A 27,218-nucleotide genomic window follows, 5' to 3' on the forward strand; every position below is an offset into this window, starting at 1 on the left:
AGTTCTGTTCCTGATCTTCCTGCATGGGCATGGGCAAAACCATCAACACCAGGAGAGTTTGGTGTCACTTTGGTCAGACAAGTCATGAAAATTAAGCAGGCCCTTCAGGAGACTCAGGATGCTGGTACCAAGGCAATTCTTCAAGCTCATCTGGAATCTCTGCATCTCTTGCAGTTGCAGCATTACCAGCAAAATCTAAGTGTGGATGAGCTCAAGCTGGACATTGCTGATCTGAAATCCTACAATGCTGAGAAATTGGATTCACTTATGCCCTATGGTACTATGCAAGATTTGTTGGGGAGACTGAGGAAAGCATCTGATGCTGACAAGAGGCTGGCCAGATTGGAAGATAGGGTTCAAATCATTGAAGACTCTATGGTCACCATTCTTCAGAATCAACAAACTCAAACAAATCTACTCATGCAGCTGGCACAAGCACAAGGCTTGACTTCTACCCTTGATGATAACAAAAAGGGGGAGAATAAAAGGGAAGGGGAAGGAGAGCCATCTACAACAGTTCAGATTTCTCAAGTGCTAGTTCCTGTCATCACAACTTCTCCAACTATTCAAGTCAAAGGAAAGCTAGATGGAATTGATCTAATCCAGATAGCAGTAGCTGAATTGCAAGTCAAAGAGCAAAGGAAGAAGATTGATGAAAAGATGCAACTAATATTTGGTTCTACAACTTCTCAATCACAATCTGTGAAGCATAACACAAAAGTGGAATCAATTATTATGGAATTCAAGCCAGTAGGGAGGCATAAGGATGGAGAAACTTCTTCCAAAGATCTACAACCTATGGTTCTCAAGCCCAACAACAGATCCAATAAGGACTCTACAAAGAATCCTCTAACAGAGGTGGATTTTCCTCTTCCAAAAGCTGATGAGGACAAGCTTTTAGGTAGAAGTATTGCATATGTCAAAGAGACCATGGATGAGGCTGTAAGGAGAAACATGGCTATTATCTTCAGAGAGGGAAAGAGCATATGTGTGATGCAGGGACATCCCAAATTCTCAATAGCCAAGAGGGAAGAAACCAAAAGGTTGAAGGAAGAAGCCAAACAGCTAAAGGCTGACAAAAGAGCACAAGCAAAGCTTGAAAAATAGCTAAAGTCAAGTCAGGCTGAAGAACAAAAAGAAATTGAAGACATAGGTGAAGATGAAGCTATGGGGGACATGGTTGGTACTGAGATGGAGGAAAGAAGTAAGGAAGAATGGCAGAAAGGGAAAATAAAGAAGGTCAATGCAAAGAGAAAGAAGGTAGATAAGACTGAAGAAACCCAATCAATATCTAAACCACTACCCTCTATTCCTGAACCAATTGTACCTGACCCCTTCATGAATATTCATGGTGAAACAATCATTCCCAAGGAGGAACCAATTGATTGGGACACCATCAAATTGCCCACCTTCCTAACCTCTTCTCCACCATCAAAGAAGTAGAAAAGAAGAGTCAAATCAACACCCTCTAAAGCCTCAATCAAATTCACACAGAAGCCTAAGCCTAAACCTCAAACCTCTAAAGATGATTATGTTCACATCTGTGACATAAAAGAATTTTCAGACATTGAACTCTATCTGGATGAGCTGGAGGATGTAAGGGGAATAGCTGCCTAAAGACAGCTACCAGAAAGACTAGTGTTCAAATACAAAGGAGCTGGGGAAAGAACATGGCCTCTTCACAGAATTCTGAATGAAGGCTACTCTACCTTGATTAGAGTCTACTCAGCCATACAAAAGGATTCTGGCTTTACCAGGACTGCCAAGACTGAGATTCTCAACAAGATTGCCAACATAAGGAAAACTTGGAGGGAGCCCAATGCCTTGCCTAGAACTTTACTCATTCAAGAAAGAGGAATTACAATTCACAAATCACCTCATTGGTTGATGGAGTTCAGAGACAACAAAGGAGTCAGAAGATTTTTCAGAATTGAAGATCAGCTAAAGATTGCCAGTAATGAAACTCTCAAGGATATGCAATCTAAGTTAGATATCAATGAAGAAGATGAAGCTGAATTCTACAGACAACTTCAACTTCAAATAGAGGAGAATGACAGGAGGCTAGGAAAGAAAACCAGGGATCAAAGGAAAAGAAAGTAATTTGCTCAGGCTAAAGGAGCACCCTTGGAAATAATGTAATTCTTCAATTCCATCTCAGCATATACATTTTTGTAGCACTTTTGAATTTCTACTTTGTTACAGTTCATATATTTGTTAAGTGTTTTGTTATCATCAAGCTAAACCCAAATTTATGCCTACAGTTCTAGTAGACATAAATAGGGGGAGATTGTTAGGAATATGTGTATTAGTTTGATGATAACTTAAGCAAAACACTTAAGTAGAAATCTAGTGTTTGTAGCCTCAACGGATAAGACCATCTTGGCTATCCGTTGAAGGAGTAGCTTTACTTAGCAATAAGTTTAGTATTGTAGCACATTTCACTCTCTGGTATCAAACTGTAATTCTTAGACGTTGTTAGGAAATAATCAGTCATGTTGACTACTAGTGGATGTACAAATAGGAGGGCTAATTGTAAATATTTCATGCCTTGTAATTTTGTATAAGTGAAGAAGTGTCAACGGATATTGAAGACCTTCAACGGATAAGAAACAAAGCCTCAACGGATGTTACTAATGCTTCAACGGATAATATCCATCAACGGATAAATGCTTCAACGGATAATATCCATCAACGGATAAGTGCTTCAACGGATAAAGACTTCAACTGATAATGCATCAACGGATAAAGCTTCAACGGATAAAGCCTCAACGGATAAGGCATCAACGGATGAAAGCTTCAACGGATGCTTAGTTCATTAGCAGTTGATAGTGACAATTCACAAGCTGACGGAGGCACATGGATTGACAGAGACATACTGGAATGTGGAAGCCTCTAGGAGGAATCAAGAAAATGCAGCATTTCCATTCTGATGCAAACAAGGAAGTATTCAAAGATTTACAGATTATCCTAGATTGCATTGGATAGAGAAATGAAGAAGAAACATGTGAAGAATCTTTTCAATTGTATTTTACAGTTTGTCTTCACTTGTAAACTTGGTGATATATAAACCAAGTAGCAGCTAGTAATTAGATATGAATTTTCCTTGAGCTATTTAGAAATATCAAAAGAGAAAATCATCTAGTTTGTACTCGGAAGTAGCTGTGATTTAATTCTTTAAAATCACAGATTTTCTGAAATAATACATCTCTGGTGGAACAACAAATCCACCAGAAAAGTTTTTTTAAGTTCTTTGTGTTCATTACATTTGTGTTTGAATATATATATATCTGTCTGCATCAGCTTCAAGCAATTCACACACATTTGATCACTCAAACACTTAGCCTTAGAAACTGCTCAAAACTTAAAAAAGTTTTGAGATTTACATTCAACCCCCCTTCTGTAAATCTCATTGTTAGTCCACTGGGAATAACAATCATACCTCCTGTCTCTCCTATTAAAGAAACAACAGTTGAAGATTCAGGATTAAGTCCTAAAATTGACATCCACAGGCTGAACATTCCAACTGTTCTCTATCTGGAAGCTCCAACTACATCTCAGCCATCTACTGTTACTTCTCTAATCTTACAGGCTGAGTTACCATCTACACCAATTCTGGATCTGGAACCTGTAGATCAGAATTTAGATAAAGCTGCTACAAAATCTCATTCAGTTACACAAACTCTGGTGTTATCAGAAGATGAGGAGATTCTAGCAAGTTCTGGAGACAGTGCTCCAGTTAATGCTCCCATTCTTGGAAAGGAGGAACTGCTTACAAAGTTTGTTGAACAAGATGCTCCTGTTCCTTGGGAAGAAACTCACAAAGGAGTTGAGTGGACCAAGAAGTGGAATGAATCTAATTTCATTCCAAGCTCTAAAGTTCTGACAGAGCATATTGAAAAAGCTGATGAGTTGTTGACAAACTCTGATTTCAAGCACCAACTCAAAGTCACAGCTCTAAGTACTAAAAACCTTCAAGGTCAACACTCCATTACTCATGAAAAAGTTGACAAACTTCTGGAAAGAGCTGATAAGCTGGATATGGAGATCAAGCTAGACAAAAAGAGGTTCATCAGACCTATTCATGAGAAAGTTGAAGTTATTGAGAAGGTTCAAGAAAAGCAACAGGCCCAACTTACTGAGGTCCTGAAGAATTAAACCTCTCAATAAGCTCAACTGAATGAAATTCAATCTTCAGTAGAACTTCTTCTCTCTCTCCTACTACCAGATGATGCCAAAAAGGGGGAGAAGGTAGTTAAGTCCAAATGCTCAACTAGTCAAGTACTGAAGAAGAAGGATGACAAGGAAGATGACCAGGGAAACCCAAGCAAGGGTCAAGGTCAAGGGCAAAGCAGCAAAGTTTCTTCAAGGAAACTAATTACTGATGTTAGCAAATCTTCTACTTCTACACAGAAGAAGACAAGTTCTGAAGCTGTAGATGCTCAAGCTCTGATAGCAAGTTCTGATAATCAAAATCTGATATCAAGTTCTGATGTTCTGATTCAAGCTGAAAGTCAAGACTTTCAGAAGTTCTTGCAAACTCTGAAGCTCAAAGAAAACAAACTACTGTCTACTACAAAGATCCTAAAATTCAGACACTTGATGAAGAAATTGCTAGAAGACTATTTCTCAAGCATAATCCTGGAATGGATTTAGAAACTTTAAAGGAGGAAGAAGCTAGATTTGCAGCTGAGAAGACAAATCTAAAGTCTAAAGCTTCTGATGCAAAGAAACCTCCAAGGCCTAAGGTAAAAGGCATTGTGATCAAGGAAAGGTCAAATTTTGAGGCTTCAAAGTCCAAGACAAGATCACAAGTTGAAATTGATCCCAAGGATAAAGGGAAAGGAAACATTGATGAACCAACAAAGACACTGGAGATGAAGCTTCCTCAAATCCTGATAAAACCTGTATGCAAACTGGTTCAAGTATTTGATGATGCTGCTGCATTAGATGAAACTATTCAAACTCTGAAAAGAAGGAAGATAATTGGAGAATCCAAGACAACCTCTGACACAACTCAAGTTGTTCAGAATGAAGAACAACAAGCTACAAAAGAAACAACAAATTCTGATCAAGTCATCAAGATATCAACCTTTGAAAAAGCTCAAGTTGATTTGAATAAATTGACAGTTACTGATAAGAGAAAACTCCTATGGAAGAATGTTAATCCATCAGATCCTAAGAAAAGCCAGTTGCTATCTGATTTCATGACTGTTGGATTGAAAGACAGAGAAGCAAGAGACATAGCTGGATTAGGTTCTGAAGAAGCCAAGATCAAGACATGAGTTGAAGTACTTACAAGAGATCCATTCTTATTGACTGACAAACCTCTTGAAGAAGTTACACAGAAACACCTTGATAAGGTTATATCTGTTCAAGTGGTACTGGATGCTCATGATAAGCATAATGTCAAAGAAAATCTGATTTTATTTCTTGAAAATGGAAGAACATATCAAATGTCAGAATCAGATGTGCTGAACAAATCTCTGAAATAACTTCAATTCATTCATTATCTTTTGGAGATAAAGTCTGAGATTATCAGGAGATGGTCAAATTTCATCATAAAGACCATAAGAGATAAAGCAAGAATTTCTGGATCAAGGGTTACAGAATTTATTCCAAACATAGTTGAAGATGATGGAAGTGAAATTCCAATGAAGAAAAATATGCTAAACTTGAAGTAATTCTGAAAGAGAAATGTCTGTGCTATAATGAAGGCTCTTCTCATCCAAGGGTGATCAGAGTTGGTGATGGTTTAGAAAGAAATCATATCTCAGCACTTAGGACTGCAATCTACCAGATTGGAAGTCAAGATGAAGAATTGAAGCAAGTCAAAGCTACACTAGCTCAAGTCCTGAGGAATGCAGAAGAAAAGCTGATATCAAACTTTGTCAAGAATCACTTTGGATTCAGATTGACTCAGTAAATTTGGTAAAAGCTACAAGGACTGTAAGTTGTAGTTAGTTGTCTGATTAAACTCTCATTGCATTTATACTTAAATGTTTTTGATATCATCAAATCTATTAACTTGTATATTTTTCATAATTTATAAGTTGGGGGAGATTGTTAGATATATTTGAGATGTCATGTCTAATCTGTTGTGTTTAGTTTTCAGAACTTAATATGAGGACTTACTGGAAATCAGAACTTACTGAAGTCAGAACTTATATCAGAACTTAAGGCCGTCAGGATTTATATCAGGACTTAAGTGCAGATACTTCAGATAAGAAAAACAGCTGATTTACAGGAAAGGATCGTGACTAAAACAACAGAAGATATGCATGAAGAGTTAGAAGACTAGAAGACTTGTAGAAGATAATATCTGATTGATATATTTTAGGAGATAGAATTATATTCTATATCAATTAGAAGGTATTTTGTAACTCTGTACTATATAAACACAGCTTAGGGTTTACACTATATGTGTTATCATTAACGAGAAAGATTATACATTGTAACCTAACAGCTCTTAGTGATATTATTCATCACTGAGAGAGAACAACTGTTCTATTGTGAAAGAGTTTATTGAATATACTTGATTATTGTTACATACTTGTGTTCGAAATCGATTTGATTGTATAAACACTATATTCAACCCCCTTCTATAGTGTTGTGTGACCTAACATCCTTGCCGGTAGAAAGCTGCAACATAAAATTTTTAGTACAGATTTTTCAAATTTTTACTCACTCCCATCAAGTAAGGTAGAGAGTTTACATACCCTCCCGGTGATTCTGATTCCCAGTCCTGATTATACAAAGAAGCGAAAATTTTAGAAAAGGTTAACACCATTGTGAAAAAAGTTAAAATTTCCTCCGCATAAAACTAAAAAAGGAAGGCTATTTTACCTGGGTACAAACTGAACATATACATCAACATGACCCATTTAAAAGTCAAGAATATAAACAAACTATAACATAGGCACCGCCCTTATAACATTTGACCATCAGCAGAGATAAACAATCAAAATTCTCCTCCCCACAACCAAGCCAAGTAAAATAAGAAATTTCAGTATATTTTTAAATAACAAAGAAAGACCTAACCTTGTATGCACAGTCCCGTGAATTTGAAATGGAGCACTCAGTGGAACTTTTCCTCATAATAATGGTGATTTTTCTCTCCTCTTAACCCAGATTTTGTAGGGAGTCACTATAGATAGATAAAATAAATAGGTTTATTAAATTGTGAGGTGGAAAGTAATAAATTATCCGGGCTGGGAGATGGGAACTGGAATTCCACGAGGTTGAAATTGATGGACCGGGAGACGAGAAGTTGTAAAACAGACTAATTTTACTAAACATAGCCCAAATTAGAGAAATACATAAAAATGAGAGAAATGGAAAAATGGGGTTTGGGGATGGAGAAGGCCGCCAAGTCAGACACCCGAGATTTTGCTTTATATGGATATATAGATAGTACGGTCCAAATTGTTAAGTAAATAGTTAAATTCAAAATCTTAAAATGTTAGAGGAAGGATCCAACATTGTCTTATATTCTTAACATTTTCTCTTTAAAATCTCAAAATGTCAGAGAAAGTTGGCTCAGTTCGTTAAAGAGGTCATAATTATTATCCTGATCACAGATTCGAATCTCAAAGGAAAAAATTTTATGATTATGCCTTCTGAATTGGAGCCTGTCGCTTAAGTGCGGTTTATCTTGGTTCACGTGCTTTGCAGGCAATTGCGTGAGCCCGTGGGGTTTATCCAGTGCACATCCGAAGGGTATCGGCTGCGGGTTCTCTACAATAAAAAAACATATCTTACACTCTTAAGATTCCTTCTCAATCATACGATGATTTTCGTACCGATTGATCCGATACCATGCATAATCAATACTAATATAAATATTTAAATCAAATAAATGGGGGTGGAATGACTCGAGCCCGAGTCCCCTCATAAACAGAACTCTGATATCATGTTAAATAAACAGTCACTTTAAAATCTTAAGATGTCAGGGAAAGACCCAATAAAATCTTATACTCTTAACACAACCGTATTGCGCCGTATATAATATTATAATATAAAATCTATTTTTTATATTTATATTATGATTGATGTATATAAATTATATAATTTTATTTACGCACTATTTTAGTAACATGATAATTGATATAAAAAAATAAAAAGAAGTACGGTGTTAGGATAAGTATATTTGAAATGCTATATTAACTATCAATTTTATAATTTATTATAAGTTTTAGGTTGATATTTAAGTCGCGCGAACAACATAAACCGCACATCACCAAATTACATTTATGTGCCGTGATTTGTGCAATTTTTGAGTATAAGTACAATCATAATTTAAAATTTTGATAAATTAAATCAAAGTGCATGTCCAATGGATCGATTCTTGATTGTAGGGAAAAAAACCTGACGGGGCGCGCCATCCATAGATAAGACATGCTGCATCTCCTTCTGTTATGCCCGCTTTCGTTATGGGCCCTAAACAGGTCCCCATTGGTACCTTGAAGAGATGGGCTCTCACATATGAGCTAGAATTGAGGATTCATGTGAATGGGCCAGCACATGCAAGCTGGGCTTGTGACGTGCGAGCTGGGCTCAGGTGCCCACATGCGATATGGGCTCTCACATACGAGCTGGGCACAGATGCCCACATGTGAGCTGGGCTCAGGTGTCCATATGCGAGCCAGGTCCATGAGCCCACATCTTATGGAAATAAAGGAAAAAATCATATTTATTAATTGAGAAGAAAGACGGTGTGGGCCGAGGTGGCCAGGTCAGCTCGCATTAAAGGACTTTGTGTGCAACATGGAAAGTGACTTATAGATGACTGAGTTGCTCGTAAATTTTGGGGCCGACACGGGTTATTTCTACAATTACGGGAAGAAATGCAGAGGTACCGCAAGATTGTAGGAAGCGTGTAGAGCTGGTCGAGAATTACGTGACTAATTGGATGAAGGCCTGACTTTATCATGGGCTTGGGCTGTACGGGTTGAAGAACCCTAACCCTAGCCTATGTGACTTGTTCCCCAAGAACTACGTGAGGCTTGATCCCTATAAATAGGGTACCTGTAACGTTTGGGAAAATTACGTTTGTATTATATCATATTTATAATAAATTATGTGTGTTAATGTGTCATTTATGTGTAACTAGTAGTAAATCCCTAACTACTATGTGTTACGTGCATTCTGTATTATCCGGATATTTTCAGGGTATTTTTCAGATATTTTATTTTGTATTTATAGCTTTCGTATCAAAAGTTATAAGACCCAAATTATGATTTTATAGCTGATATTACAAATAAAATAATGGACTTTATTTTTCATCAAACGGCTTGTACCATCGCGTTATTATGAACATCTAGGTATTTTATAAATTTTCTCGTTTCACGAAAAATGACTTTTCCGGGCCCCATTGGGTGTCAAGAACCCCACAAAAATCACATTTTTATTTTTACAAAATTATAGGACTTTCATTTATACCATTTCTTTGTATTTTTGCATTATTCACAATTCTTGGGATATTTTGGCATATATATTGTATATATAAAATATTTAAAATTTAAATTTTAATACTAAAAAAAATACAAAATTAGGGGCCAATTAATTCTAAAAGATGTAGAATTACGGCCTTAATTTTAACTAGGAGTATTAATTTTACTACTATAAATAGCCTAATTTTTTTTAATTATTATTAATTAAGTAATTAAAAATCCGAAAATACACAAATTCTCTGCAAATCGGGTTGGAAAGAACAGGGTCGGGTCGAGAATTCAATCGGTGATTTCGAGCAGATTACAACATCAAATCGTGTAATTCAAGTACTCAAATAGAAGGTTTTAATCTGTTCTTTCTGTTTTTATCATCAATTTCAAGTTTTAATTCGTTTTTTATTTATTTTCGATTTCTAGGGTTTATGTTCGAATTAGGTTTTTTTGATTCTAGGGTTATTTTGATATTTTGATGATTGATATAGCTTTGCTAGATGATTTACAGTCGATTCATGGTTTTTAATTGAACAAGCGAATCCTGGATAAGTATATTCGATTATTTGGGTTTATGTTTGATTTTTAAATTATACCTTCGTGATTTTGGTGAATATTTGGTTCTTGAAAGGTTAGGGGTTTGATTGTATGTGTTCTTAGCTTTGATTTGCACTATAGAACGTTGAGTTTCATGTACAGACGAATGATTTCGATATTTGGCCGGAGTTAATGTCGGTTTTGATCGGAGAAATTGATGGGAGGGTTATTCTGTGATGTTGTTGCCGGAATTAGATTGCTAAAACAATTTAGAACTGATCCCAGCTTAAAAATGAACCAAACGGTTCCTTTTTTGGCCTGGAAACGGCTGGCCGGAAGTTACTCCGGTGGCCGGATTCTGGGCAAAATCCAGAGTGTTCTTCACGACCCGGATTTTGACCCGTTTGACCCGTTCAGATTACTCGGTTTTGATTTGAATTGTCAGATGTTCTGATTCTGATAAATGTTTCTGTAATTTAATTTTAATTTTAATTTTTATTAATTATAAAAATCAGTTTTATTTATTTTATAAATTGATTAATTAATTATTTAATTAATTGATTTATATTATAAATAATTCTGAAATATATTTCTAAAAATTAGATTTAATTATTTTCTTAATTATTTATTATTTATTTATTATTTAAAAATGATTAATTATTGTAAGTCATATGTCATAGCCTATTTGTATATTCGAGGATTCAACTCAACTCAAATAAGAATGTAATAAGTAAATAGTGGATCGACCGTCAGAGAGATCTCGCAAAGTAATATCTGTCAAAAGATTCAGAGACAATGTTCATCTACAGACTTGAGGAGTTAATTCACTGGAAGAAGTTCAAGAAGTTGATCATGCCTCAGTGATATAAATCAAGATCGTGGATTTAATCAAGTGACAGAGATCTCGTCAGAGTATCATTAATTACAAGGATTTAATTTGAAGAAAATCAAAGTGTCAAAGTCAAGACATGAAGAAACGTCACGGAAGTTAGTCACTCATGAACCAGACAGTACATCGAGTGTCAACGTTGAAGTGATGGAATTGATTCATAATTTTCAGTGATTTTCAGAAGATTTGCAAAAGAATGGTCGCTGCTCAAGACTAGAATTAATTCTCTATTAATTAATTAAGTCATCTAATTTAATTAAGAAAATAAATTATATCTGCGAAGAATAATTTATTTATTAATTGAATTAATTGATTAATTAATTCTGAATTAATTCTAGGAATTTTAGGAATTTTCAGAAGCTTAATTGGATTAAATTCAAGCATTAAATCAGCAAGACAATTGAAAATGAACTAGCATGACAATCAGGATTGTCATACCGATTGTCATGCTAGGCCATATTCAATTGTCACACCGAAAGTTACTCTAGGAGGATGATTGTCTTGCTAGTTCATTCTGATTGTCATGCTAGTTCATTCAGATTGTCTTGCTAGTTCATTCAATTGTCTCACCGAAAGTCTTGCCAGCTATAGGATTGTCATGCCAAGTCAATTCTATTCGTTTGTTGATTTAAAAAGAAGCAGAGAAGCAGCAACTTAACAAAAAGAACACAGAAGTCAAGAAACAAGGCAGAAAAGAAAATCAAGAAGAAATATTTCATCTTTTCATCTGCATACTTCAAGATTAAATTTCTAGATTGTAAAGTTAAATCCAATCCACTAGAAATCTTTATCTTGCTCTTGTGTAACAATCTAGCGGATCAAAATCCCTAGAACTTAATCTCAAATCGCGTTTAGCATTTGATTCTAATTATTGCAAAAATAGAAAAAGTTCATGTCGAATTTATTCTAAATTTGTGATAATTAATTTGAGATTAATTCCTTGTAATCGATACAGTTGTTGTAACACCTTTCAAGTTTAATAATATTTTTATTTAACTTGAATTTTGTTTCACATTTTTTATTCCGCATTTAATTCGATTATTCGGTACTGTTTGTATTCAACCCCCCCTTCTACAAACACATTGGGACCTAACAATTGGTATCAGAGCCTTCTGATTAACGAACAAATCAAGATCCTAGACTTTTGTGATTTTTCAACTCCTTGAATTTTTATTTATTCAAAAATTCATAATGACTTCACATAAAGTTGGAACCGTTAAAATTCCACAATTTGATAAAGAGAATTATATCATGTGGAAGAAGAAGATGCTATTATTTTTACAAGTTGCAAATCCCAAATATTCAAACTTGTTAAAGAAGGGTATAAAAACTCCGATGGTTATTGAACCGGAGGTAATAATAGATGGTGTGGTGACTACTGAAGCTAGAACCTATCCAAAAGAGCCTGAAGATTTTACTCCTGCTGAGAAGGAAGAAGCCTCCTTGGATGCCAGCCTTCAATTAATATTAATTGATTCCCTTGATCCCTTGATGAACAGACATGTGATGAACTGTAAAAATTCCAAACACATGTGGGAAACTATTGAGGTGATTAATGAAGGCACAGAGGAAGTTAGGGAGAACAAGTTGGAAATCCTAACCTCTGAATATGAACATTTCAAATCAAATCCAGGAGAAGGAATTACTGAAGTGTTTGAGAGGTACAATGCGTTGATCAACAACCTGAACATCAATGGAAAGTATTATTCAATCAGGGAGGTCAACAAAAAGTTCCTTTTAACACTGCCAGCTCATCTTGAACATAGAATCACTGCCATTAGAGAAGCTAGAGATCTAAGTGAGATTTCTTTGGACAGGCTCTATGGAGTGTTAAAAACCTATGAGTTGGAGCAGATTCAACAGAAGGAAGTCTACGGGAAGGATAGAATGGTCAGCACATCTACTGCACTTGTAGCTGAAGGTCAACAACAACAACAATCTCAACAGTTAGAAAGAATGGTACAGTTTTCCAAGGGTGAGGAAAATGAGTTAGTAGCAGAATATGATCCTCCTACTACAAATCAATCAAGTGATGATTTTTATTCCTTGGAAGAGCTGGAGCAATTGGAAGATGAATCAATGGCCCAAATTGTCAAGAGATTCTCCCATGTCAGATTCAGGAGGAATCCCAAGCTTAAGTACAAGTCCAACTACAACAAATTCCAGAAAGGTGGATCTTCATCCTCTAACACCAGCAGTGGTGGGTACAAAACAGGGATGGTTGATCGAAGCACCATTAGATGTTATAACTGCAATGAGTTAGGACACTTTGCCACAGAATGTAGGAAGCCAAAGCAAGTAAGAAAGAACTCTGAAAGGGCTTATCTGGCAAAGGGAAGAAGCTGGGATGATACTGACAGTAAAGATGAAGATGAAGGAAATCTTGCTCTTATGGCTATTGATGGAAAAGCTTCATCGTCAAGAATAGAGGTAAAACTTTCTGATGCTGAAATGGTTTATCATCTAAGAGGTAACTTAGATTGTGCACGTCGTGATAATGAACTGTTAAGTTTAAAGATCACAGACCTTGAGAAAGAGGTCAATGAATTAAGACTTGTGCATATTAATCAAGACAAATTAAAAGAGCAGGTATCTTTTCTAGAGAATAGAGTTGACTGTTATAGAAAACTCGAAACTATTCTCAAAGACAAGATCACCGGTCTTGAGACTAAGGTTAGAGCCTACTTCAATTCTTGTTCGAAGGCTAAAGAGTTCTACAGTAAGCAAGCTGTTAATCAAACATCTGGAATAGGATATGATTACAATGCTGCTATTGGAGAATTAGGCATAAACTCCCCTCCTCATGTCTGTGCTAAAGGGAGGGAAGTACCACATGTGCTTAAGGGTGTTGATGAACCCCTCTATAAAGCATCAATTGCTGAACCATTTGATGCGACCTCTTCTGTTATTCAAGAAGAAATACGTGTTGAGGATCATGCTTATGAGAAGATTGTTTCCAAGTCAAGTGAGTCGAAAGTTCCAGTCAAAGTTGTGAAAGCAACTGAGACTAACTCAGACACACATGAGTTGGATAACAATAATGCCATGTCTACCATGCATAAATTACCTGCTGTTAATCACTCTCATAAAGCATGTGGTGTTGCTAATTGTATGTCTTGTGCTTTTAATATGATGTATGCTTATTTTAATGGTAAGCATGTGTCTAATGATAAGACTACTCCTCGTCAGCATGTGAATAACAAGAAGCATGATAGGTCTAAGACTGCCAGTCCTTCTAAGGCTAGAAAGGAGACATTTGTGCCTAAGCTTAAACAGAAATTTGTTAAGGCTGTTTACAAGGTCAAATGTTCAGTCATTGAGGATGTTGAGATCGTTAAAATTAAAAATGTTGTTTTGCCTGACAAAGGACAATTCTACAAGTATGCCGGGCCCAACCAAGTTTGGGTTCCGAAGAAGGTCTAATCCATTTGAAGTGCAGGGCAGTATACAGGTGTAACCGGTAGTGTGGATTCTTGACAGTGGATCATCAAGACATATGACCGGAGATAGAGCCCTGCTATCAAATGTGGATTGAGAAAGCTGGCCCCCTGGTTACCTTTGGAGATAACAGCAAAGGTTTATCTGAGGGATATGGCTGTTTGCAAGCTGGGAATGTTATCATTGTAATTTTGTATATTGTGCTAGGTTATTATCAGGAAGCAGTATCTAACATATAGCACCAGTGACGAGACTTGAGAATATTACGACATATCAGGCACCTGCTGCACATTACACTTGGAATTGGACTCTAGTAAGATGTGTACAAGTGTACTCCTGGTTGGTAAGTCAAAAGAGGAAGTCAATGCACCACAGTTCATGGACTTTGCAGCTGCAGATCTATTGGACTATGCAATTTCTTCTTCACAATCTCACTTCAGGTTGGTATGAACTAGTATACTGCTCAAGCAATCGTCAAGAACATGGTATGGCACTCTAACAGAAGTTATAATTTTATATGAATAAGTAGAGTCGTCATATTAATAACTATCTTATCACTAAGCACAATCATATTGTTTTATATGTGCAGTGGTATATTGCTTATGCAACATAATAATTAGTATCTAAAGTACTTGACAAGTATCGGTCAATGATATCTTGTTAACATTATGTTGCAGATATTTGTAAGCTTTTGACATGAATGAGAATTACTTAGACTTTACCCTAAGTGATCAATGTTTTATCAAAAACTCATTCATATTGAAAAACAAAAATTAAACTTCTTTCTACATTAGTGATTTCTTATTTCATGTAAAATCTTTTGAAATCACTATTGTAAATCATTTTCTCTCTATTACCATATATTCTGTGTTACAGGTTCAGTCTCCAATGACTTTCTTTCATTGACAGTCATGAGGTTGAAAACCCACAACGTCTATCCCAGACTATAAAGACAAACACAAAAACAGAACCAACCAACACTCTCTTACCACTAAATGTAGTATGAATGAGCGTGAGGGAGATAGTGCCTTAGTGTACCACATAAGGAAGGTTCTGTAGTCAACCCAGTAGCTCTGTCTCCTACATAGATGAGTAGTATTTAAACCGAGACAACTGCTAGCCCCCATACATCTTCTCAAAAAGATGTAATGGCTGAAAAGGCACAAAAACAGTTACTAGATTCATTCTCTCAACAGGGTGAGTCTATTGAATTTTGCCTGTCGGCCAAGGTATCCGATGTAGTGTCACCACTTCAAACATAATCAATTCTTGATGCACAAGGAGAGGTTACACACACAAAGGATGAGTTGACAGAAACAAGAGTTTCGACCATTTTAAGGTCAGATTCGATTGTTCAAGGTTCGTTAGTGGACCAATTGCCTTTACAGGTGTTAGGAGAGGATACTGATCCAAAAGCCATATGTCAGTGGTCAGTGTCTACCTCCCCAGGCTTAAATCCCCTGGATGCATCTGCGGATAGTGGATCTGACATAGGCGCAGATCGGCAACTTGTTGACAATGATTCAGATATTACTTGATGAGTCACAAGGAAGTGTCTTCACAGACATTAGAAGGGAACTTTGATCTTTATGCTAAAATCGTTGGATCATTGTTTACCTTCCCAGAATTCAAATCTGGAACCCTAAAAGGGAAACTAGCAACTTGTAGATTATGACTCAGATTTATCTGACGAGTTTAACAAGGATGGGGATTTGTGAACTCCCATTGCACCACCTGTGACCTCCTTTAAGGATGGCTAAGGTGATTTTCCTTGCAGGTACAGCTGGATTATGGAGCTATGAGAGAAGAGTGATACACTTGTGAGAATGAGTGTAAACACGAGTGGAGAGAAGAGTGAAACACATGTGAGGTACACTAAAACACAATCACACACTCACAGTGAGGAAGAAAAAGAAACTACTTGTTATTTCTTTTCCAACCAAGTGAAATATGAGAACTCCTTCAAACGACGGCATACATTCCTTCTTTAAGGGGGAGATAGAAGCTTAAGTAATAGTTTGGAGGATTCCTCAACTAAGGGGGAGAAATAGCAGGGAGGAAGAAAAAGATCCTAAACATGTACACTACACCACACCATTGTTGTTTGTAACTGCGGATCCTATTGTACGGGAGAGGTGGTAAACACAAGGTGATTTCCTAGTAAGGGAAGAAGCTGTTAGGGGAGTACCATTGGTTTTTATCTGCGGATCCTATTGTACGGGAGAGGTGGTAAAACGAAGGTGATCTTCTTTAATCAGTTGATTCTCATAGGGGGAGAAGCAAGAGATATGGGCTTCTCAACAGGAAATGTGGTTGTACAAAAGAAGATGGAACTACTTGAAGATATGTTCAGTCTAGAGGAACATCTACTTGGAATCTGGAAAATGTTAAATCTCATCCAGAACTTTTCTGCTATTTACTTTGCATGTATGTTTATATCTTTTTCTTATTTGTTAGTTGAGTTATCCTCTAGGTATTTGTGTGTTATTGTCTAACAAACAAATAGGGGGAGATTGTAAGTCATATGTCATAGCCTATTTGTATATTCGAGGATTCAACTCAACTCAAATAAGAATGTAATAAGTAAATAGTGGATCGACCGTCAGAGAGATCTCGCAAAGTAATATCTGTCAAAGGATTCAGAGACAATGTTCATCTACAGACTTGAGGAGTTAATTCACTGGAAGAAGTTCAAGAAGTTGATCATGCCTCAGTGATATAAATCAAGATCGTGGATTTAATCAAGTGACAGAGATCTCGTCAGAGTATCATTAATTACAAGGATTTAATTTGAAGAAAATCAAAGTGTCAAAGTCAAGACATGAAGAAACGTCACGGAAGTTAGTCACTCATGAACCAGACAGTACATCGAGTGTCAACGTTGAAGTGATGGAATTGATTCATAATTTTCAGTGATTTTCAGAAGATTTGCAGAAGAATGGTCGCTGCTCAAGACTAGAATTAATTCTCTATTAATTAATTAAGTCATCTAATTTAATTAAGAAAATAAATTATATCTGCGAAGAATAATTTATTTATTAATTGAATTAATTGATTAATTAATTCTGAATTAATTCTAGGAATTTTAGGAATTTTCAGAAGCTTAATTGGATTAAATTCAAGCATTAAATCAGCAAGACAATTGAAAATGAACTAGCATGACAATCAGGATTGTCATACCGATTGTCATGCTAGGCCATATTCAATTGTCACACCGAAAGTTACTCTAGGAGGATGATTGTCTTGCTAGTTCATTCTGATTGTCATGCTAGTTCATTCAGATTGTCTTGCTAGTTCATTCAATTGTCTCACCGAAAGTCTTGCCAGCTATAGGATTGTCATGCCAAGTCAATTCTATTCGTTTGTTGATTTAAAAAGAAGCAGAGAAGCAGCAACTTAACAAAAAGAACACAGAAGTCAAGAAACAAGGCAGAAAAGAAAATCAAGAAGAAATATTTCATCTTTTCATCTGCATACTTCAAGATTAAATTTCTAGATTGTAAAGTTAAATCCAATCCACTAGAAATCTTTATCTTGCTCTTGTGTAACAATCTAGCGGATCAAATTCCCTAGAACTTAATCTCAAATCGCGTTTAGCATTTGATTCTAATTATTGCAAAAATAGAAAAAGTTCATGTCGAATTTATTCTAAATTTGTGATAATTAATTTGAGATTAATTCCTTGTAATCGATACAGTTGTTGTAACACCTTTCAAGTTTAATAATATTTTTATTTAACTTGAATTTTGTTTCACATTTTTTATTCCGCATTTAATTCGATTATTCGGTACTGTTTGTATTCAACCCCCCCTTCTACAAACACATTGGGACCTAACAATTATTTTGATAATTAATCAAATAATTTTCAATAAATCATAATAAATTCATTTTAATTCCAAAAATTATAGAAAAATCATTTTTGATTCTGAATTTTCCCAAATAATTATTTAAAAATATTTTTAGGGTTTAATAATTAGTAATAATTATTTATATTGAATAATAAATTGATTTATCTATGTTTAATTGATATTAATTAGACCGTTTGTCCGATTCGAGCGAAACGAAAGCCTTTTACTCAGAAAAATGAGTTATTTTCATTAAAAATAATATTAAATTCTAATTTCTTCTAGAAATTAGTTGATTTTTGATATTTATTTAATTATGAGCCGAATCGCGTGTAGAGACAAGTCCGATAAATCCAAAAAATAGAAATGAGCCAGATAATGACTAGTTATGCGAACCGCGAGTCAACTTTGATTCCAAAGATTATTTTATACCTAAAAATGATTATGTGGCATATATGCTTATGCGTCTTATGTGGTTAATCGAGTTTTGTTTGTTGATAAATAATATACGAGTCAATAATACTGTTGTGCATATGTTGTGTACTTGATGATTTCATAAACAAAACATCTAAGTAGATTTTACTTAGTGAAATAATGTAGCACTCGACGGATAAGAATTATAGTCCCGACGGATAACTCATTATAGTCCCGACGGATGTTAACTTATTATCCATCGAGTGAGTAGCTTATGTAATAATAAGTCTGTAGCACAGTTCTGTATACATCTTTGTATAGATTCTGTAGTAGCCTATAAGTCATGTTGACTTTAACTAGATATGCAGAATATGATGATTAATTGTATATAAATGATGTCTTGTAATTCTGCATAAGTGAAATGAAGTCAAGTGCCAAAATAGCTACCGACGGATGATTAACAAAGCCATCGACGGATGATCAAATGACTATCAACGGATGCTTAATATAGTAGTCGACGGATATCAATGAAACCATAAACGGATGTTCTGAAAGTCGACGGATGATCATATATCCAAAGGATATTCATAAAGTCCAACAGATGATCATATAAAGAATTCAAACAGTAGTTGAACAGTGAATACTGAGCACAGCCGTCGAGATGTATACAAATCTACTGTGGAAGCCCATTAACTGGGTAATAGAGGATGAAAAGTAGCAAAGCTTAAGACTGATAGTTTTTATATTTATTTAGTCTTTTTGACTTTGTAATCTTGGTAATATATAAACCAAGAATGTAGCAAATAAAAGTAGAGAACTGAGATACAAAAAGAGAGAAATCTTTGTAAGCAAAATCCTTAGCATTACCCTGTATTCTCAGTAGTTCGATTTGTAAGCAGCTGTGAGCATTCTTGCACACAGAGTCCTCTCGATTTATAATATATATCTCTGGTGGAATTGTTTAAATCCACTAGAAAGTTTTTAAAGACTCTTGTTTTTAATTACTTATGTTTTGATTCAATTAAGTTTATATTCCGCATTGTGCTAATCAAAACACTTATATCTATATTTGAGTTGAACATTTTTATTTCGAGAAAAAGGTTCAAGAATTCCATTCAACCCCCCTTCTGTAATTCTTGCTATATTGTTAAGGGACTAACAAATACGCGTATGGGTAGACAATAGGAGCTACGTGAAGTCGGTTTGAGATGCGATTGAGATACAAGATGGCTAAATCAGTCTATTTCCTTGATAGAAGCCAAGCCAGCAAGGCGGATTGAGCCGGTGATAGACGAAGGTGAAATACTTGGAGTAAATCATGTGGAAGGCAAGTTTTTCCCCTATTCTAATTTCAGAATAGTGATGTTTCTTCAGATTCTTATCACACTTGCACTCTTTTGATTCTTATTCACAAACACTGATACACAATTGCTATTCTCTTGTTCATATTTAATTTCAATTCTTGATTTCTCCTTTTCCTTGAATTCTCTATTCGTATTCCAATTGTTACACATACACACTGGTATATTCTGGTGATTAGAATATATCAAAGCATACCGATTGTTCTGGTTGCTACTCCATGGACTGGATAGTGATGTTTGGGATTACGTTTTACTTGATCCTAAGGACCGGGACATAACCGGATCCTTGATATGGGCTGTAGAGCCTAGGTACCCGACTGGATCTATATAGTGAGATATAGACCTGCACTGTATCCTGGCTGATCAGCAGGGTATAGGTGCGAACTTGTGTCCAGTTTAGTTCATTTGTATTCGCCAGTAATGGTCTTTTTTCTATTCTCACAGGGTTATATCTTTGCAGATGTACCCAGATTACCGATTCATTTAAATTGATTTAACATTGTTGATATTTTGCGGACTTGTTGAGCAATTATTGGCTCACCCCTTTTTGTTGTTATTCACCTTATTTTTTTCAGTTAAGAAGGAATATAAAACCTATCAGGACTCGAGTAGTAAAGAAGCGGGTCAAGCCGCGGGACCCCCTCATACCCTAGGTGTTGATTCCAATTCAGGAAGAAAGCTTTGAGTTGCCCGAATAGGTGGAGTGTAGATAGTTAGTGTGTGTGTTTGAATAAAGATGAACTTAGTTTAAAACTAGTTAGACAATGGTCTGTAATAAAAAGAGTTTGTAAGATTTTGAATTTGGTTTGTAATAAAGTAGTTAGTAGTTCTTGTTTTCATACTTCAACCTAAAAAGATCATGGTTAGTGTTAAAGGGGTTTAGATATATTTCATTATTATTGTTATTCAGGTTATACATGTTTGGAGATTAGCTAGTAACCCCCAGACTTATACCCCGGGTCTGGAGGGCATTACAGGTTTGGCATCAGAGCTGTAGGTTTGGTCCCTGAAAACAAGAACATTAGGAATAAGATAAGATAGGGAGATCATATAGGATAGGAATAGTCAAGTACTAAGAGTAGTGTCAGGATTTAGATAAAATTAGAATAGGAAAGTATAAGTTCTAAGAATTATTTAGTGACTTTTCTTCTTTCTTTGATATATTATCAGATGGCGTCGTCAGGTTATTTAAGTTCATCCGAGAGGACATTCACAGGACCAGTCGCACCAGTTATTCCACAAGTATCCGAGTATGTATTTCCACCTCTTCCACCACCTCCACCATTGCCCCAGGAGCCAGCACCACCAGTGCCAGAGCTGATTCCTGATCCAGTAGATATGTTTGATCCACTAGAGTTCTTTGAGCCGATGCTTCCACCTCCACTTCCGATAGAGTATCAGTTTATTCCAGAGGTTGAACCAGAGTTTCCACCACCAGCAGTGTTACCTCCTATTCTGGTGCATGCCCCCAGAGCCAGAGATATTTCAGATGGCCCCGGTTGAGGGTATGGGTGAGCATGATGTAAGGTTACAGTTGGGGTTACCACATCAGGGTGCTGCAGAGATGCAGAGAATTTCATCGCAGGAGTCAGTAGGACATGTTGCACAGCCATACATGGTACCGTATCATGATTACAGTGTTGTGAGAGAGAATCCTGAGTACTGGAGATCCCAGTGTAGGGAGATTATGCATTTGTTTAATCAGAGAGACCGAGGACCATTAGCCGCACTTCAGCCAGATTATATGATGAGACAGAGGTTACAGACTACAGTGATGAGCGCTACCTTTGAGTTAGATTTGTTGACACATGACGGGTCACCTTCTTATGCGGAGTTTTATAGGGTTCTTCGTTTGGCACAGACAGTTGTCCATATACTCCGGGAAGAGCTAAGGCGTATTCCGCCAGGATTTTGAGATCTGACAGCAGGAGACCAGATGTGTAGTATAGGTGACTGATGTAGATAGATGCCGCTAATATAGTATGGTTAGTGATGTATGTGTATAGTATTTAGCTTGACTTGTAGTAGCAGTAGCCAGGACAGTTTTGAGCGAGACTTTTTGTACCAAGCATCCACACCTGAGGCTGGTGTTATATATAAAATGAACTTTTTCAAATTTTCTTTTATGTAAATTTCAGTCTTTACAGTTTTACATCATTTACATTTACCTTATCGTCTTACAATTTTCCATACTTTAAAATTCTGTAAAAAAAATGTAGCATCATTTTTATTAGTTACAAATCATTTCAACTGCTTATTTAAATTTCCTGTTTTATATTAAGCAAATTGTTTCCTTATTTACTGTCAATTGTTTAATAAACTGTTAAAAAGGAATTACTTGTTTTATTATCAGAAAATGGCACCAAAGAGAAAGACTAGAACCGAAACCTCCAACAGCAACTCTGAGGAACAGACTAACGACACTATGAACCACATGTTCTATCTGATGCAATAACAGATGGTAATGATGTAGCAGCAGATGCAACAACAACAACAACAGATTCAGCAACAAATGTTACAACAACCACCTCGTCCTGAACCTCAGATACCACTAGCTATACCTGTTGTTACCTTCAAGCAGTTTCAGTCAGTTAAGCCTCCAGAGTTTGAGAAAACAGCAGATCATATTAAGGCTACGACTTGATTAAAGGAAATAGAAAAAGCGTTTGCGCTTGTGAAAGTAGGTGAAGACCAAAAGACTGATTATGCTAGTTACTTTTTGAAAGGAGAAGTGAATTATTGGTGGGAATCTAGGAAAGCGTTCAAAGGTGAAGACATTATAACCTGGGATAGGTTTAAAGAGCTGTTTTTAGAGAAACATTTTCCTCGCTATATGAAGAATCAAATGCAGGTTAATTTTTAGAATTGAAGCAGGGAAGTATGTCCGTGACAGAATACGAAGCCAAGTTTACTGAATTGGCTAGATTTGTTCCAGAACAAGTTGATAAAGAAGAAAAATGAGCCCAAAGATTCCAACATGGACTATGACCATGGATTCGTGGCCAAGTGGCAGTTTTTGAATTGACAACTAATACCGTCGTAGTCCAGAAAGCCATGATTATTGAAGGAGAAAGTGAAAGATCCCAAAAGGAAAGAAGACAGGAAAGTTTCCAAAACCGTTCCAGCAGGAAGCCGGGATTCCAAGCCCGGACAAATATGAATTTCAAAAGGATATGACAAGACAACCAGAAAATAGGTAATCATTTCCAAGCTCCCAGCCAGCAGGGAATTATCAGAGTCCCAGTGCCGTACTACAAGACATGTGGTCAGAAACATACCGACATCTGTATCAAGGCGAATGTGATATATTTCAAATGTAAGCAGAAGGGGCACTATTCTAACGAATGTCCAAGGGGAAAAACAGAAGTTACTTGTTTCCAGTGTGGAAAGAAAGGACATATCGCTAGGACTTGCAAAGGACCAGCAATGGCAGCTAGTATTCCTAAAGTGTTGGCATTACCTCCTCCACCACAGCCTAATCAGCCCAGAGCAAGGACTTTTAACATGACAATGAAGGAAGCCGTGCAGAGTCCTAGTGTGATTGTAGGTACGCTTTTGGTGAACTCAGTAAATTCAAAAGTACTAATTGATTCTGGAGCTACACGATCTTTTATTTCTGAAGAATACCTTGACAAGATATACTGTGAAACTGAATGGTTGGGCGAGACGTTAATTATAAAATTAGCGAATGACGACTAAGTTCCGGTAGATCGAGTATGTCCTGCGTGTGATATCGAAATAGCCGTACATCATTTCTCCGTAGACCTGATTTCTTTTAAATTAGGAGAGTTTGATGTTATTTCGGGAATGTATTGGTTAGCTTGTCATAATGCCCAGATCAATTGTGCGAATAAGAAGATGTAATTACGAACTGCGGAAAATGCAACAGTAATGTTTAAAGGCGAAAAACAGCGAAAGAAATTTCTGACAATAATGCAGACCAAACTATTGCTTCGACAAGGATGTGAGATGTATATAGCCTACGTATTAGATACAGAAAAGGGAAGTCCCATGATAGAAGATATTCCAGTTGTATGTGAATTTCTTGATGTCTTTCCAGATGAGCTTTTAGGGTTACCGTCAGATTGAGAGATTGAGTTTACAATCGATTTAGCGTCGAGTACAAAACCAGTTTCTAAAGCTCCATATTGAATGACATCAGTCGAGATGAAAGAATTATCGACACAATTGCAAGATCTACTAGATAGGGGAATCATAAGACCCAGTGTATCCCCATGGCGTGCACCGGTATTGTTCGTAAAGAAAAAAGACGTCAGCATGCGGTTATACATTGACTTTCAGGAATTGAATAAGCTGACTATCAAGAATAAATATCCTCTACCAAGAATCGATGATTTATTTGATCAGCTAAAAGAAGCCGCATGGTTTTCAAAGATAGATTTGAGATTGGGCTATCATCAATTAAAGATTAAAGCCGAAGATATTCCCAAGACTGCTTTTCGTACCAGATACAGACATTATGAGTTTTCGTAATGGCATTCGGTTTGACCAACGTGACAGCAACATTCATGGATCTGATGAATAGGGTATTCAAGAGGTACTTGGATAAATTCGTGATTGTATTTATTGATGACATCTTGATTTATTCGAAGAATGAAGAAGAACATATCGAGCATTTGAGGATTGCTTTTGAAATTCTAAGAAAGGAGCAGCTGTACGCGAAGTTCTCGAAATGTGAATTCTGGTTGAAGAAAGTACAATTTTTAGGACATATAATTTGTAATATCCGGGACATATCGTGTAATTATTTTGCTATTATATAATTATTATGTGTGTTCAGTATCTATTCTGTGAGCTAATTGTTAAGTGTTATCTGTACTTGAATATTCAAAAATAATATTAATTGAGTATTTTAATTCTTATATGTCCAAAATAAAATATAGATAATTATCATATCTTCCTAATTATTTTTATGTTGGTTTATGGATTTATAAGAATCATATGAAATTTCTAAAATCTTTTTCCGGGTAATTAAAATCTATTTTATAAAAACGGGAACCAACTGACGTCAACCGTTGTTACGTTTTTGGAACCCGAAACTCTTCCGAGAACTCCTTCCTAACCTAATTGTAATATTCCGAGCATATTCCATGTTTCGACTTTTTCGATCCGGCTTACGGTTTGTCCTGCGCGGGTCCCGGCGCAACATTTTCGATACAATATTCGTTTTGGTAAATCAATAAAACCCGTATTTTCGATAAACGGGAGCTTTTTATTAAACTATCCCAATTATCACTTCGTAATACGTGTAACCAGGCGCTGAGACCAAGACCGCAGTACAAATTGTACTGATTTGGGTAATTATCCCGAAAACCGATACCGTTTGGATCAGTTTTTACAAATAAACGTACCGTTTTATATCCGGAATGATCCAACGGGATACAAATTTTCCGTAATTATAAATAGCCTTTTACCGTATTTTATTTCGTATCAAAAATCATTTACAGATAGTTAATTATATAATTTTCAGAGAAAAACCCTAATTACATAAACTGTTCTAAGAATCAAACAGCAAAACGAAGGCGTTACCGATCTCTGTTTTCAAAGCTTGAGTAACCAAAACGAAGGATTTAAAGTGTTCTATCAGATTCTGAGCTTTGTTTCACTGCAGAAATCAAGGTTATTTTTCTAAAAATTTATTTATTTTCGAATTTATTTTATTAAAAATATGAATTTTTGTTCGGATGATTGTTTGTATGATTTGATAATTGCATGTTGTAGAGCTTGTTTTCCTGATGATTTTCATATGTCATACGTCTGATTTGGAGTTCAATAACATTCTCAAAAGTGGGTTTAATTTTCGAATTTCAAAATTAGGGTTTATAACCCGTATGAATGTTCTTAATTGAAATTTGGGGGTTTCTTATTCTGTGATAGATTGATGTTGTGTTATAGTGGGTTGTGTTCTCTGTGAAATTTGCAATCTAGTCGTATAAGTTTCATGAACCAACGAGGTCTGAAGAGAAGGGAGTTGTGTTTTGAAGTTTTCCGATGTTCGCCGGAAACTGGAAAACTTCACGGCCAAATTCCGGCCAACTCAGGGATTGTTAGGATAAACTGATTGCATGGTTGTGTTCCTGATGTTGTGTAGATGTGATCTGGAGCTTGTGGTAAGGTGAGGAGGTCGGAATCGTGTTCTCCGGCGAACCCGACTATTTTCCGGCGGCGGGGTGTAAAATTACAGCTTAGTACCCCAACTTTTGAAAACGATGCAGTTAGGTCCCTGAAGTTTCCAGACTTTGCAAATTTAGGATTCCAGTTTATAAAATGTTTAAAAATCATATTTCCTATTTATTTTTATTATAAAAATTCATTTTTAAATTCTGAAAATTCTAAAAATTATTATTTTAATTCCGAAAATTATTTTTAATTCACAAATAAATCTGAATTAATTAGTTAATTAATTTCAGTTAATTTTTAATTGATTAATTAGTCAATTAATTCGAAAATTAATTGATTAATTGATTTAATTAATTATTAATTGATTTTAATTAGTTATTTAATTAGATTTAATTATTTAAAAATGATTTAAAAATTCTGAAAAATAGTTTCGAGCTTTAAAATATTATTCTAAATTATTTCCAAGGCTCGATAATTATTCTAAAATTATTTCGGAGCCAGAATGGGCCAACCGAACCCTGTTTATTAACCCGAAATTGATCCAACGACCCGTTTTAATTCCGAAAAATGTTTTAAAAATCATTTTAAATACCCGAAAGCATATTTATGACCCGAGACTTCTTTATAGATGATATGTCATTGATTACGTGATGTATTATGTGTTATACGTGACCTGTTGTTTGATTATCGGTCTATATATTCAGTGTTTACTTGGTTATTGCATAGATTTCAATCTGTTAATCGGGTTTGGGTAAAACGAAGGGTAGATAGAAGTATGTGTTGAATAGAATCATGTGAGTTGATGATTGATAGATGCTTATGATATGTGAGCAGAAGAGGCAAGGCGTAGGAAAGGGAAACAGGTAGTTGAGGAGTAAGACGATTGTGATTGAAAGCAAGTGCAGGATAGTAAGCTAATATCAGGCAAGTGTTCTGAACTTTCTCGAGATATTGTAATTCTTGATAGTCTTGTTGACATTGCAAGTGCTTTGAAGCACGAAAACCTAAATCATGATTTCAGTTATTGTTCTTGAGCTATGAACCATATTCTTTCTAAGCCATTGATTATTGTATACCCAAACACGAACCACAAATCTACGATACTACTCCACAAATACATACAAACTAAATACCAGACACTGAACTGAATTAT

The sequence above is a fragment of the Apium graveolens genome, chromosome 3 (assembly GCF_009905375.1).
Source record: "Apium graveolens cultivar Ventura chromosome 3, ASM990537v1, whole genome shotgun sequence".
In the NCBI taxonomy this organism is placed as follows: Eukaryota; Viridiplantae; Streptophyta; class Magnoliopsida; order Apiales; family Apiaceae; genus Apium; species Apium graveolens.